At 38.0% G+C, this 15,030-nt stretch overlaps 2 non-coding genes across 2 annotated transcripts; both read left to right on the plus strand.

The window, feature by feature from the left end:
- The first annotated feature begins 3,747 nt into the window (after window positions 1-3,747).
- LOC148790425 (small nucleolar RNA R71) lies at window positions 3,748-3,854 on the plus strand. Its single transcript, XR_016079076.1, has one exon. It is a non-coding gene; the product is annotated as a small nucleolar RNA R71 (small nucleolar RNA).
- Window positions 3,855-12,117: 8,263 nt separating this feature from the next.
- LOC148790426 (small nucleolar RNA R71) lies at window positions 12,118-12,224 on the plus strand. Its single transcript, XR_016078962.1, has one exon. It is a non-coding gene; the product is annotated as a small nucleolar RNA R71 (small nucleolar RNA).
- Window positions 12,225-15,030: the final 2,806 nt, after the last annotated feature.

Below are 15,030 nucleotides of genomic sequence, written 5' to 3' on the forward strand. Positions count from 1 at the left end.
GCTCATCCGGAAATTCTTCTCGGATGTTGTTGGTTATCTCCTCTTCTGAGCTTACCTTGTCTAATCGGGAGAGATGATCAGCAGCCAGGTTTGCAGCACCCTTCATGTCTCTAATCTCAATATCAAATTCTTGCAGTAGAAGGATCCACCTGATCAATCTTGGTTTTGAATTTTTCTTGGTAAACAAGTGTCATAATGCTGAGTGATCTGTGTATACAACAACTTTGGACAAAATCAGAAATGAACGAAATTTGTCAAGTGCAAAGATTACTGCTAGCATCTCCTTTTCTGTGGTGGTGTAATTGAGTTGGGGTCCATTCAAGGTTCTGCTAGCATAGTAAATTGGCTGAAAATGTTTGTTCACTCTTTGTCCCAAAACAGCTCCTACAGTACAATCACTCGCATCACACATTAATTCAAATGGGAGGGTCCAATCTGGTGCTTGATAGCTATAAATATAACCCTAGCAAATGCACTAGTTATTATATTCAGATGAATCATGTGTATATACCCCTATATACCATTCAATTCACACTATGAATTATGTGGTCAGCTATGTGAATTCCTCTCTCGATTCATTCACATAGGCCAGATCAATTATGAGATGTTCACTCCTAATAGCATTAAGCAAGATAATTCATAGACTATCTGAAAATCACGATCTCATCAAACCCCCCACACTTAACCCTTGCCCATCCTCGGGCAAGACAAAACTCAAAACAAAATTAAAACAGGAACAAGCTGACTAAATATATATATATATATATTTTTTGGATAAATCTCAACAGGGTATTTGTTCTCTCACATGGCTTGATCCAGGTTTAATGATCCTTCCATTCATCCACTTCTTTTTCCTCTTTAACTTGTCAAAGAATAATCTCTAATCACCAATCCTCATTCTCCCAAGTCGAATTAACAATCAAGGGGAGCAAGCATTTCGTCGCATGAACATTTTAGGACTAAAGTAAGCATTCATTGCTTTAATAGATTCAAACTGCTAACTGCCCTTAAAAAAACAAGGAATGTTATCTTGCTTATGCATCACATCTCCACCACTTATCATGAGTTCAATGCATCAAAAGGTGAAATGGGGCTTGTGGTTCTAGGGGTGAGTGCATTTTATGCTCCACCTCACCATTTTCTTTTGCTTTTGGTGTGAGTGCATTTTATGCTCCATCTCACACTAGCTCTTTTCCTCTCGGTGTGAGTGCATTTTATACTCCATCCCACACTAGTTCCCTCTCTTTTTTTTTTTTTTTTTTTTTTTTTCAGATATCATTACCATTGTCAACCCAATCCATGAACTCATTATCGTGGTCTCAACATGTCTAGCAAAACAAGTTCTAGAATAATCAAATAGGGGTTGCAATGAGATGCCTTCTATAGCCAAAAATTTCAGCTACTCTTGCTTGCATCCTTTCCTGTCTATTCTACCTAAGCACATGATTCATGATAGTTTGAAATTATTCAAAAACAAGTCTCTAGGGAATAGAAATTTCAAAAGGAACGGTTAAAAAGTTATGATCGAAACATGCCAAAAAAATTATCAAATCCCTTAATCTCCCCACACTTAAAGTATACATTGTCCTCAATGTATAGGAATATGCATAAAAGGAGAGAAAGATTTAAGGGTACTTCCCTGAATGCCTTGTTGAGATCTTGCAGATGTGAGATACGATTAAAAAAAAAGCACACTCATAAATAACAAACAAAAAATGATAACGAACAAAACAAACAAAAACTGAACTCGATGGGTTGCCTCAAGCGCTCCTTTCAAGTCGTGAGCTTGACTTTAACCTTTCTTTCATGGTGGTTTCAAGGAGAGAATGGACCCATGGTGGATGGGTTGCTCTCCTTCAATATAATGCTTTAAACGCTTTCCATTTACCTTGAATGTACTCTCATCATCATTATGCAGTTCAATTGCTCCATAAGGGAATACCTTAGCCACTACAAAGGGTCCACTCCACCTAGTTTTCTAACTTCCGATATTTCCTTCTCTCATCCTTCATGGGTGGGTTTAAACCTGGAATAGGGGCCTACACAAAAGATGGGAGGAGTTTTGTGTGAGATGGAGGTAAACTAATAAAAGATGCATTATGAGTTGTAATTTCAAAAGAGTCTAGCTCAGAAGTCAAATTTCGCAGTTCTGATTTCAATACAAATTTCTGCTCTACTTGTTGCAATTGATTAGGACTATTGTTAAGTGCAACTTTCAGTGTGTCTTCTGATTTAGATGTATCTACTTTAGCTGCCCAAACATCAATGCAATCAATTGCATAAATCTCATGTTCTTTTGTGTTGGGATACTTCATGGTTTGAAAAACATTAAATACCATGTCTTCACCATTGATCCTAAGAGTTAGGAGACCCTTTTGTACATCAATTAAAGCATTACCAGTAGCAAGAAAGGGTCTCCCTAGAATCAACGGCATTGTCCTATCTTCCTCCATATCCAACACAATGAAATCAGTAGGGATGATGAAATTACCCACTTTGACTAAAACATCTTCTACTATTCCCCTAAGATATTTAATGCTTCGATCAACTAGTTGCAGGGTAATAGTTGTAGATGTTAGTTCATGTAATCCAAGTTTTTCAAAAATAGAATAAGGCATTAAATTTATACTAGCACCTAAATCACATAAAGCTTTTTCAAATTCAAAATTCCCTATGGTGCAAGGTATAGAAAAACTCCCTGGATCCTTAAGCTTTTGGGGCAATTTCTTTTGAAGAATGGGTGAGCACTCTTCGTTTAACTTCACCATCTCACAGTCCTCCCATTTTCTTTTGTTCGACATCACCTCCTTCAAGAATTTGGCATATTTTGGCATCTGTGACAATACATCAAGAAGGGGGAGGTTAATATGTATTTTTCTAAATACTTCTAAAAACTTCTCAAATTTTCTGTCCAAGTTAGCTTTCAAAATTCTTTCAGGGTAGGGGATAGGGAGTTTAATAGCATCTAAATTCAGTTTAGGTGTACTCCCTTCAGTCTCCTTTTGTAAAGCAACTTCCTTGTCATCCTTCTGGGTTTCGTCAACTGTCTTCCCACTTCTTAAAGCTATGGCGTTTACTTGCTCTCTGGGATTCTTCTTCGTGTTGCTGGGTAGCCGTCCCTCTTTTCTTTCTGACAACAGATTTACAATCTGCCCCATTTGAACTTTTAAGTTCTTGATCGATGCTTCCTGTTCTTGGAATTTTGCTTCAGTAGCATTGATGAACTTAGAAATCATCTCTTCCAAATTACTCTTTTTTTCTTGTGGGGGCAGCTGTTGTTAGAATCCCATGGGTGCCTTTTGTTGATTGTTGCTCCATGAAAAGTTTGGATGATTCCTCCACCCTGGGTTGTATGTGTTTGAGTAGGGATTGAAATTCGACCTGCCAACATGAGAGATAAAATGACTACTTAATGAACAATCAGAATTAGTATGTCCTATTTGACCACAAAAATCACATGGGATTTTAGAAGATGTATAAATTGCTGCAATATTAAAAGTATCAAGTTTTTTGTTTAGATTAGCGAGTTGAGCAGATATGGCAGCAAGGGAATCGATGTGGTGTACTCCCCTCTGATTGGTTCGGTCATTGCTCCACTAGTAGTTGTTCGACACCATCTCCTCCACTAGGTCATAGGCTTCCTCTGGAGTTTTTCTCATGATTGTGCCACCTACGGCTGCATCAATGATAGATCGATTAGAGGGGGTAATACCATTATAAAAAGTCTAAATTTGACACCAAGTTGGTATCCCATGGTGAGGACACTTCCTAAACATCTCCTTGAATTGTTCCCATGCTTCATACAAATATTCCCTCTCAAATTGAGCAAAAGTAGTGATATCATTAATTAGTTTTGTTGTTTTAGAGGGTTGGAAATACTTAGCCAAAAATTTTTGGGTTAGATCATTCCAAGTGGTGATACTTCTTGCAAGAAGTGAGTTAAGCCAATCTTTAGCTCTATCACGCAATGAAAACGGAAATAATCTAAGCCTAATAGCATCATCACTAACTCCACTATGTTTAAATGTATCACATATTTCTAAGAAGTTAACAATGTGTGCATTAGGGTCATCACTTGGCAACCCACTAAACTGAATACTTGTCTGAATCATCTGGATGATTGCAAGCTTGATTTCAAAGTTATTAGCATGAATTGTGGGCTTGCAAATACTGGAAGTCGCCCCATCAATGGTTGGACAAGCGTAGTCCAAGAGGGTGCGATTTGCTTCTGCCATCTCTTCTTCAATCTCTATTGCTAGTTCGCCAATATCAACCTCCTCTCTTGGTCTACCTCTGTTGGCTCTTTGCAACAAGCGAAGGGTCCTCTCTATTTTAGGATCGAATTCTGCTAGTCCCTCTCTTCTAGTGTGTGTCATGCACTAGTAAATCTGAACAAAGCAAGAATTCGAACAAACTAAAAAAAAGGTAAACAAAATAAAATAATAATAATAGAAATAAAAATCCAAATTAATCAAGGTTAACAAGTTTTAATATTATTTTAGGATTAAATCTCCGGCAACGGCGCCAAAAACTTGATAGCTATAAATATAACCCTAGCAAATGTACTAGTTATCAAGTAGTATAAAAATATCGTTCCCACGAGGATTTAACAAAACAAGTATTAGAACTACAGCCTTCATTTATTATTTGGACAATCGAATTTCAGATTTGAAGATAAAAACTAATGAAAAGCAGAAAAAGAAAACAAGAGCAGAAGTAACCAATGCTGAAGTATGTAACGATTGATTGAATTCGCTAGGGCTTTCGGTCCACCTAACCATTCCAATGAATATTAATGGATGAGGTTATCCAAGATAATTTGTCATTCCCATAAGCTGAAGTCTTTCCAATTTTATTTAATATTCTCTCTCGAGATAAACTAAAACTACGTCTATCAGGTAACCCCTTGATCTCTCGACTAGAGTTCTCAAGATAGAAGCGCATTAAGTCCAAGGAAAAACTATTATATTCAGATGAATCATGTGTATATACCCTTATATACCATTCAATTCACACCATGAATTATGTGGTCAGCAATGTGAATTCCTCTCTCGATTCATTCAAATAGGCCTGATCAATTAAGAGATGGTCACTCCTAATAGCATTAAGCAAGATAATTCATAGATTATATGGAAATCATGACCTTGAATAAATCAGAATAAAAAGATATTCATTGATATGATTAGGCTTTCCACAACCCTAACTACAAATAAATTAGTTCATACTAGCAGAAATAAAACAAACAAGAGGAAAGAAAGAACTCATGGTTTTGCCCTTGGAGTTGAGATCTCCTCTTCTCCTTGCCGCCACCTCCTTCTTCCAGACTTCTTGCTTGATAGCTGGATTGCTCATCTGCTTCTTGATGCCTCTCTAGTTTTCCCCTACCCCTTTATATAGCTTAAGGGGAGGGGTGGTCTCCTATTCTTTCTTGAAGTTAATCTCTCAAAAATAGAAAGTCATAGTCTAATCCTACTCTTATTCTTTATCTAATGAACTCAATCTCTTTATCTTTATGGGATTACATCATAAATTTAGATCTCATAAGATTCTTCTCAGTTTCTTGTTCTTGGATTCGTATTAGACCTCCTCTGCGAATTGGGCTACTGCTAGGTTTTTCTGCAAGTTGGGCTTAAGCTGCGGATTAGGCCTTCCTAAGAATTTCCCCCAACTTCGGGCCCGGATTTGACTTCGATGTAGGCAGAATCTGTGAAATCCAAAAACATGAAAGTTGTGGATGTTTCTCTTATCTATCCAGTGGGTCTTGAATCAACCCAATCGGAGTCTGAATACGCGATATAGGTCCAGATTACTGAACAGTGCCGAAACTGTGAAAAATCATCCGATTTGCCTTTCTTTGCTCCTGATGCCTTATTTCATGCCCTGAACCGAAATACAAGAAATATGAGTTCAATTAAGTACTAATTAAGTATTCAAGACAGAATATTTGGGGATAAAAATGTGATAAATTTTACTCTCATCAGTGCTACCATTATAGGTGCATGGATCAATCTGTCTTTCAAGGTGTTGAAAGCATGAAGGCATTCAATTGAAAATTTAAAAGGCACTTCTTTCTGAAGCAAGGTAGATAGTGGCTTGGCAATTTTTGGGAAATCCTTAATAAACCTCCTATAGAAGCCGACATGCCCTAAGAAACTTGTCATAGAACGGACAGATGATGGGGGTGGCAATTTTTCAATTGCCTCCACCTTGGCCTTGTTGAATTCTATACCTCTGTGAGAGATCTTGTGTCCAAGCACTATTCCTTCTTGCACCATAAAATGACATTTCTCCCAATTCAACACAAGATGTGTTTCTTTGCACCTAGTAAGCACTTGTTCCAAATTATTCAAGCATGCATTGAACGAAGAGCCGAAAACTAAAAAATCATTCATAAAGATCTCAATAAATTTTTCAACCATATTAGAAAATATGGACATCATGCATCGCTGAAAGGTTGCTGGGGCATTGCATAATCCAAATGGCATCCTTCGATATGCAAAGGTACCATATGGGCAAGTAAAAGTGGTATTTTCTTGATCTTCTGGTGCAATTGGGATCTGGTTATACCCCAAATATCCATCCAAGAAACAATAATACTCATGCCTGGCTAGCCTCTCTAACATTTGGTCCATAAATGGGAGAGGGAAATGGTCCTTCCGGGTGACTTCATTTAACTTTCTACAGTCAATACATACACACCATCCGGTGACAATTCTAGTCGGGATGAGTTCATTTTTCTCATTTGGAACAACGGTCATACCCCCTTTCTTGGGCACAACTTGCACGTGGCTTACCCAAGAACTGTCAGAAATAGGATAAATGATCCTGGCATCTAAAAGCTTAATTATTTCAGCCTTTACCACTTCTTTCATGTTGGGGTTCAGGTGTCTTTGGAGCTGAACGGAAGGCTTGCTGTCCTCTTCCATCAAAATTCTGTGAGTGCAGATTGGTGGATTAATGCCTTTGATATCCTCTACCTTCCAGGCTATAGCATTTTTGTGTTCCCGCAGCACTCTTAATAATTTTTCTTTTTGTAATGGATTCAGTGATGCAGAAATTATTATGGGGAGAGCAGATGGTTCCTCAAGGAAAGCATACTCTAAATGAGAAGGTAATGGCTTTAGTTCAAGGGTAGGGGGTTCTTGGGATGATGGCTTACCTGATGGTCCAGGCAATTTGCCTAAGTTCTCTAATTTGAGAAACCCCTTTCCCTTTAATTGAGGCTTATCATTCAGATATGCTATCATGAGGTTTATTTCTTCATTTTCTCCTTTTTCAAGTTCTCCCTGTTGGAGGCAGAGTTCAAGAGGATCAGCCATCCTACTTACCTGGAAGCATTCATCAATTGTCATATCAATGGTATCAATCATATAACAAGAATCATCACTAGAGGGTGCATGTTTCATAGCATCAGACATTTTAAAAATTATCTCCTCATCTTGTATCCTAAGGCTGAGTTGTCCTTGTTGGACATCAATCATCGCTTTCCCGATAGCCAGTGATGAGAGTATAATTTATCACAATTTTATTCCCAAATATTTTGTCTTGCATACTTAATTAGTACTTAATTGGATTCATATTTCTTGTATTTCAGTTCAGGGCATGAAAGAAGGCATCAGGAGCAAAGAAAGGCAAATCGGATGATTTTTCACAGTTTCGGCACCATTCAGTAATGTGGGCCTAACTCGCGCATCCATACTCCAATTGGGCTGATTCAAGACCCACTGGATAGATAAGAAGAAAATCCATGACGAGTTGTCGAAGCCCTCAAAATTATTACTAGTCCCACAATAAAATATTTGCAGTAAAAGTGGTTCTAGGTCGAATCCCACAGGGAGCAAATCAATAATCTCTTAGCCGAATGGGTAAAGTAATTGTATGGGAAAATTAAATAACTAAAATTAAAAGAATAACAAACTAAACAAACAAGAGAAAATCAGTCTTACCGAATTCTGGTTCAAGGATTCGGGTTGAATCGATTGACCATCGATCCTAGGTACACTTCAGCATTCTCGCAATTCAAGCATTTAACCTTAGATTTATTAGGATAGCCATAATAAACCTTGTGTTTTCCTAATTCAGTTGACCAAACCCAGCATTCGATTAACACTTATCACCACTCAATTGGGTACGATAGCATTCCATGTTAAACAGTGATAGCATTAAGATTTGTGAAAATAGTTAAACCAAAATAACAATAATTGAGATAGTTGCAACTACTGAATCTTGTTCCATCGATTCCTTTAGATTGAATCATGTTAAAACATTGTTCAAAGGCTGTCACGAACAATTGACCCCAAAAGATATCAACCTAATTGCTACTTGCACCAATATTCGTGACAATTACGGATCACCGAAATCATGGATAGCAATAGGAAAATCAACATTAATTCAGTTTGTCAAACTAATTAACATCAACATCCAATAAAAATATGCACAAGAATCAATGAATTCTTGAATTAAAAAGCAAGAAAATAAATTAACTACAGAACCTCACAATGACACAATCGAACCTCCCCCCTTGAACCAGAAAAAGAAGCTTAGCTACTCATGATCTGCGCAATCTCCATGCCTTTCTTCTCCATAGCCGAACTGCTTTCTTGAGCTTCTTGGCCTTTTGATGATCTCTTGGATCTTGGAATGAGTGATTGATAGAGCTGGTTCGCCCCCCTCTTTATATAGCCAAAGGAGAGGGATATTTTCCAACTCCTTCTAGGAAATCATCTTATCTTTAGGGAGTCTTGATCTTCTTTGAACTAATCCTATCCTATCTCTTATCTAATCCCCAACCTTCTTATCCTTATAGGATTACATTCAAAGTTTAGATCTAATAAGACTCTCTTCCTCTTGGGAGATTACATTCGAATTAGGACTCTAGACTCTTGTATCCGAGTTGGGCTTCTCTGCTACTTGGGCTGCTTCCATGTTCTTCTGCGAGTTGGGCTTCAGCTGTTAAATGGGCCTGGTTGCGAACTTGCTCCGACTTCGGGCCCAGTTTCGTACTCGATGCGGGCCGAATCAGTCAAAACCCAAAACAGTAAAGTTGTGGGCCTTTCTTTCTTCTTTCTAATGCTTCTTGAATTGCCTAGTTTGGAGTCCGGAACTGTGAGTTAGGCCCAGATCACTGACTGTCACCGAAACTGTGCAAAATCACCCGAATTGGCCTGTTTCCTTCCAATTGCCTTCTTTATTGCCCTGAATCGAAATACAAGAGTAATGAGTGCATTTAAGTGCTAAAGTAGTGTAAAAGGATGAAATTAAGGGGACAAAATAAGGTTCTTCTAAGTCTCATCGATCCACAAATTTCATGTTTAGGGATTTCGCAGGTTCGGCCAGAATCGAAGACAAATCCGGGCCCAAAGTTGGGGCAAATTCGTAGGAAGGCCCAATCCGCAGTTTAAGCCCAACTTGCAGAAAAGCCTGGCAGCAGCCCAATTCGCAGAGGAGGTCTAATACGAATCCAAGAACAAGAAACTGAGAAGAGTCTTATCAGATCTAAATTTATGGTATAATCCCATAAAGATAAAGAGATTGAGTTCATTAGATAAAGAGATAAGAGTAGGATTAGACTTGGACTTTCTATTTTTGAGAGATTAACTTCAAGGAAGAGTAGGAGACCACTCCCTCCCCTTAAGCTATATAAAGGGGTAGGGGGCGGACTAGAGAGGCATGAGGAAGCAGAGGAGCAATCCAGCTATCAAGCAAGAAGTCTGCAAGAAGGAGGTGGTGGCAAGGAGAAGAGGAGATCTCAACTCCAAGGGCAAAACCATGAGTTTTTTCTTTCCTCTTGTTTGTTTTATTTCTGCTAGTATGAACTAATTTAACTGTAGTTAGGGTTGTGGAAAGCCTAATCATATCAATGAATATATTTTTATTCTAATTTATTCAAGATTGTGATTTCCATATAGTCTATGAATTATCTTGCTTAATGCTATTAGGAGTAACCATCTCTTAATTGATCTGGCATATGTGAATGAACCGAGAGAGGAATTCACATAGCTGACCACATAATTCATGGTGTGAATTGAATGGTTTATAGGGGTATATACACATGATTCATCTGAATATAATAGTTTTTCCTTGGACTTAATGCGCTTCTATCTTGAGAACTCTAGTCTAGAGATCGAGGGGTTACCTGATAGAAGTAGTTTTAGTATATCTCGAGAGAGAATATTAAATAAAATTGGAAAGACTTCAGCTTATGGGAATGACAAATTATCTTGGATAATCTCATCCATTAATATTCATTGGAATGGTTAGGTGGACCGAAAGCCCTAGCGAATTCAACCAATCGTTACATACTTCAACATTGTTTCTTCTGCTCTTGTTTTCATGTTTCTGTTTTTTCATTAGTTCTTATTCTCAAATCTGAAATTCGATTGTCCAAATATATAGGGAAGGTTGTAGTTCTAATATTTATTTTGTTAAATCCTCGTGGGAATGATATTTTTATACAACTTCATTACTCGTGCACTTGCTATCATGAGGTTTATTTCTTCATTTTCTCCTTTTTCAAGTTCTCCCTGCTGGAGGCAGAGTTCAAGAGTATCAGTCATCCTACTTACCTGGAAGCTTTCATCAATTGTCATATCAATGGCATCAATCATATAACAAGAATCATCACTAGAGGGTACATGTTTCATAGCATCAGACATTTTAAAAATTATCTCCTCATCTTGTATCCTAAGGCTGAGTTGTCCTTGTTGGACATCAATCATCGCTTTCCCGGTAGCCAGGAAGGGTCTCCCTAGGATAAGTAGGACCTCCACATCTTCTTGCATGTCTAACACAATGAAATCAACTGGAAAAATTATTTGTCAACTTTAACTAAGACATCTTTTATGATCCCCCTAGGATGTCTAATGGATCTATCAGCCAATTGTAATGCCACTCTAGTGGGTTGGGGTTCCCCCAATCCCAATTTCTTGAAGATAGAAAATGGCATTAAATTGATGCTAGCTCCTTGGTCACATAAAGCTTTCTCAATTTTTAAACTGCCTATGGTACAAGGAATAGTGAAACTCCCTGGATCTTTGAGTTTCTGAGGCAGCTTGTTCAGAAGGATAGCAAAACATTCCTCATTCAAAGCAACTATAGCCACGTCTCCCAGTTTCTTTTTGTTTGCCAATAATTCCTTCAAAAACTTTGCATAGTGTGGCATTTGGGCTAAAGCATCTGCAAAAGGAATATTAATATGTAAACATTTAAATATTTCAAGAAACTTACCAAATTCCTTCTCCATTTTCTGTTGCTTCAGCCTGTTAGGGAATGAAACTTGTGGCTGCTGGTGCATCCCTTGTTGTGCTTTAGGTTGTTCCTTCTTTCTATCCGGTCCCAAGGCTTGTTTCTACCTTGGGTTCAACCCTATTCTTCTTTTCTACCTCGGGCAACTCTTTTCCACTCCTTAAGGTAATAGCTTGTACCTGCTCTCGTGGATTCACTTCAGTGTTGCTTGGAAGAGTTCCCGGTAGTCTGGAAGAGATTAATTGTGCCAATTGCCCCACTTGTTTTTCTAGGTTCTTGATTGAGGCTTCCTGGTTCTAGAATCTGGTTTCCACACTTGCTATAAATTTCGTCATCAGCTCCTCCAAATTGGATTTTGGTTCGGGCTGATGATAAGTCTGGTGGAAAGGCTTGGAAGTATGCTGACTTGGCCAAGACTGGTTTGGATGTCCCCTCCATCCTGGGTGAAAGGTATGGTGACTCTGGTAACCCTACTGTCTTGACAGATTGCTAACACTGTCGACTTGTTCAGTAGATGGCCTAAACTGATTGCCAACTTGGCAGTCAGTAATGATGTGGCCTCCCCCACACAATTCACAAGTAAGAGGCTGCACATGCATGACAGCTATCTGCATTTCATCAATTTTCTTACTGAGTGCTCCTATTTGTGTAGATAGTGCCGTATAAGTATCAACATTATGTAGGCCATGCTGCTTCCTAGTTTAGGTTCTTTCAGAATGCCATTGATAGTTGTTGGCTGCCATTTCTTCAATGAGTGCATGGGCAACCTCAGGAGTCTTATTGTTTATGGACCCTCCGACTACAGCATCTAGTATGGTCTTATTTGAGTCGGTAAGACCATTATAGAAGGTCTGCACTTGCAGCCATATGGGAAGGCCATGGTGAGGAACTCTTCTCAATAGCTCCTTGTATCTTTCCCATGACTCATATAAAGATTCCCCTTCTTGTTGGAAAAATGTAGTGATATCATTCCTCATTTTTAGTAGTTTTAGAAGGGGGGAAATACTTAGAGAGGAAATGGCTGGCCATTTCATCCCACGTAGCTATTGATCCCGCTGGTAATGAATTCAGCCATGCTTTGGCTTTATCCTTCAAAGAGAATGGGAATAATCTCAGCCTAATGGCATCATCACTTACCCCATTGTGTTTGAAGGTATCACATATTTCTAAAAAGTTAGCAATATGTGCTTTGGGATCTTCGTGGGCCATTCCATAGAATTGCACAGTGTTTTGAATCATTTGTATAATGGCAGGTTTAATCTCAAAGTTGTTAGCAGCAATAGTAGGCCTTATAATGCTGGAAGCAGCTCTAGTGAGTGAGGGTTTGGCATAATCCATCATGGTTCTCTGTTCATCCATTTGTTGAGCTTCTTGTTGGACTTGTCTAGCTGCTCTTAGACGGACATGAAGAGTTCTTTCAATCTCTGGGTCGTAGAGGATCTCCTCCATCTCGACTCTACTTGTCATAAACTGTGAAAGTCAAGGCAATAAAAAGGCTAATACAACAGAATATGATTACCTAAACCTACTATAACTGAGATATGTACAATTATTTATTGTCATACAAGTACTGATTATAATTAAATTATTGATTATTAAAAAGGATCTGAACCAGCAATCTTATTCACATCCCTTAATTGCGGAATCTTTTAGGTCTGCAATTCTTTGGGCTTGTTGGTTCAGAGAAATTCAACAAATGATTGAAATCTGAATGGAATATACAATTCTTGAAATACAATGTACACAATTGCACACATCCATTAACATCTGCTAGGCTGAGGGCTACTTATCAGAGCAGAATTGTCAATGTGCCTTCAGAGGACCTAAATTGGGCTACAATCAGACCTGAGCCAGGTTTGGGTTTAGGTTTGTAAGCTTATGCAAGTGTATGGCTTCACAAGTTTGAAGAATTCTATTAACCTGAGATCAGGTTTGATATTGTCCTATAAATGCTGCTGCTATTGAAAGTAGTTCAGTACACATTCAATCCATTCAATATCTCGGTTTAGACTTCTTATGAATCCGTACAAATGCTCATAAGTCAAAACCATCCATAGCAACCCATAGTGCAGTAGTAGACAAAACATTCATTCCACACAATTTCAAATTCAGGTCTGCTGTATTGTAAGCTATAGTGCAGCAGTAGCAGATCTGAATTGGGTCCAAATCTTTAGACTTTCAATTCATGCACAGCTGAAATCAGATATATCTAATTTGAAAAATTTCAAGGATAAGCCCAGGACCATTTACAATGCTAATTTAGTAATGTTAATTGTAATACAAACCTGTTCAAAACCTGCCCTGATTCAGCCTTACTGTAGTAGGTCTGCTGTAGCAGCCCTGCTACAGGTCTGAATTCTAATTAAAAAAATGGTGTGGAAGTGCCACTTTGCATGAAATCTCTTGAGGCATAAAAAAATCTCAGATTAAATATACTTTTCCTCAACCAAATCAGCTCAGATAGATCAGAGTACAAGTTATCTAACATTGCAAAGTCTGCCCTGTATCCTGCTCTGTTCACAACCCCAGTTCAGATCTGGGTGATTGCAAACCCGAATTTCTTCAACCATGGCTATCCACTTGTTCTTGGGGGATAGCAGATGTGTCCTAGGGTGAATTAGGGTGGTGATGACCCCCAATTACCCTCAAACTTACCTCGGTTCAGGTCTGAGTTCAGAGGAACTCAGATCTGAACTGGTGCAGATCTGCTATAGCAGAACTCAGATCTGAACTCAGATCTCAGATCTGAGTTCTGATCTGAATCCTTACTTTCCATTCTTTTGTTTATATGGTTCTTTTTGTTTTCTTCTTTTCATTTTCTATATATTTTTTTTCTTTTTGTAATGAAAGAAAAAATAATAGAGGGCTGAAACATAAGTAGAATTTTTTTTTCGGCTGAGTGTTGTAGTTCTACTATAGCAGATCTGAGTGCCGAATGCAACTCAGATCTGCAACACTCATGATTTTGTGATTTTTTTTTTTCTTTTAGAGGGTAATAACTTCAAGATAGAAAGTAAAACAGGTCTCCCTTTATTAAAATTAAACTGAAACAAGGAAAATAAAGTAATCTACTAAAGAGAAAAGAAGCATAACTACAATAATACAGCAGTTGCATTCAAAGCAAAAATGAAAAATTAAGCAAATTAAATCAACTATGAATGCAATGCTGAATGAGACCAGATTAAGAATGCCCAATGTTTCCTAATATTGTTTCCCTAAATCCCCGACAACGGTGCCAAAAACTTGATGTGTGGCTCATTGTGACACTAGCAAGTGCACTAGCCATTCAAGTAATAAAGTAGTGAGTGAAGTATCATTCCCACGAGGATTTAGGAGACATTTACCAATACTAAACTGGGCACTTCTTATCTGATCAACAATAAATCAAAACTTTATTCAAAAGCAAAAAATTCTAAACTAAAATCTATCTAAATTATTGACCCAATTGCCTTCAATTTAGGTTAGAAGAGTAAGCAGTTAATGTTAATCTCAGAATTCAGCAATCAATCAAGTTGAATCATTCGAATAGATTGTGATTAAGTCTTGGTTTGGTGAAACCCCAAGGTCATGAACAGCCTCTCTCGAGTACATGTTCATCCTATGCAGTAGTGATGGTTCCCATATCTCTATCAAGGATCTAATCCCATGCATGCATTTCTTCAAACACTTCTAAGGCATCAATTCAAATCTGAATTGATCACCAACTGAATTGTGCAAGTTATCTCTAACCTTGCATCCAATTCAGTTCTTGAATACTAGATCTAAATTCCTAGAGTCTTTCTCAAG

The sequence above is a fragment of the Nelumbo nucifera genome, chromosome 7, assembly GCF_055504915.1.
Source record: "Nelumbo nucifera cultivar China Antique chromosome 7, China Antique-T2T, whole genome shotgun sequence".
Taxonomy (NCBI): Eukaryota; Viridiplantae; Streptophyta; class Magnoliopsida; order Proteales; family Nelumbonaceae; genus Nelumbo; species Nelumbo nucifera.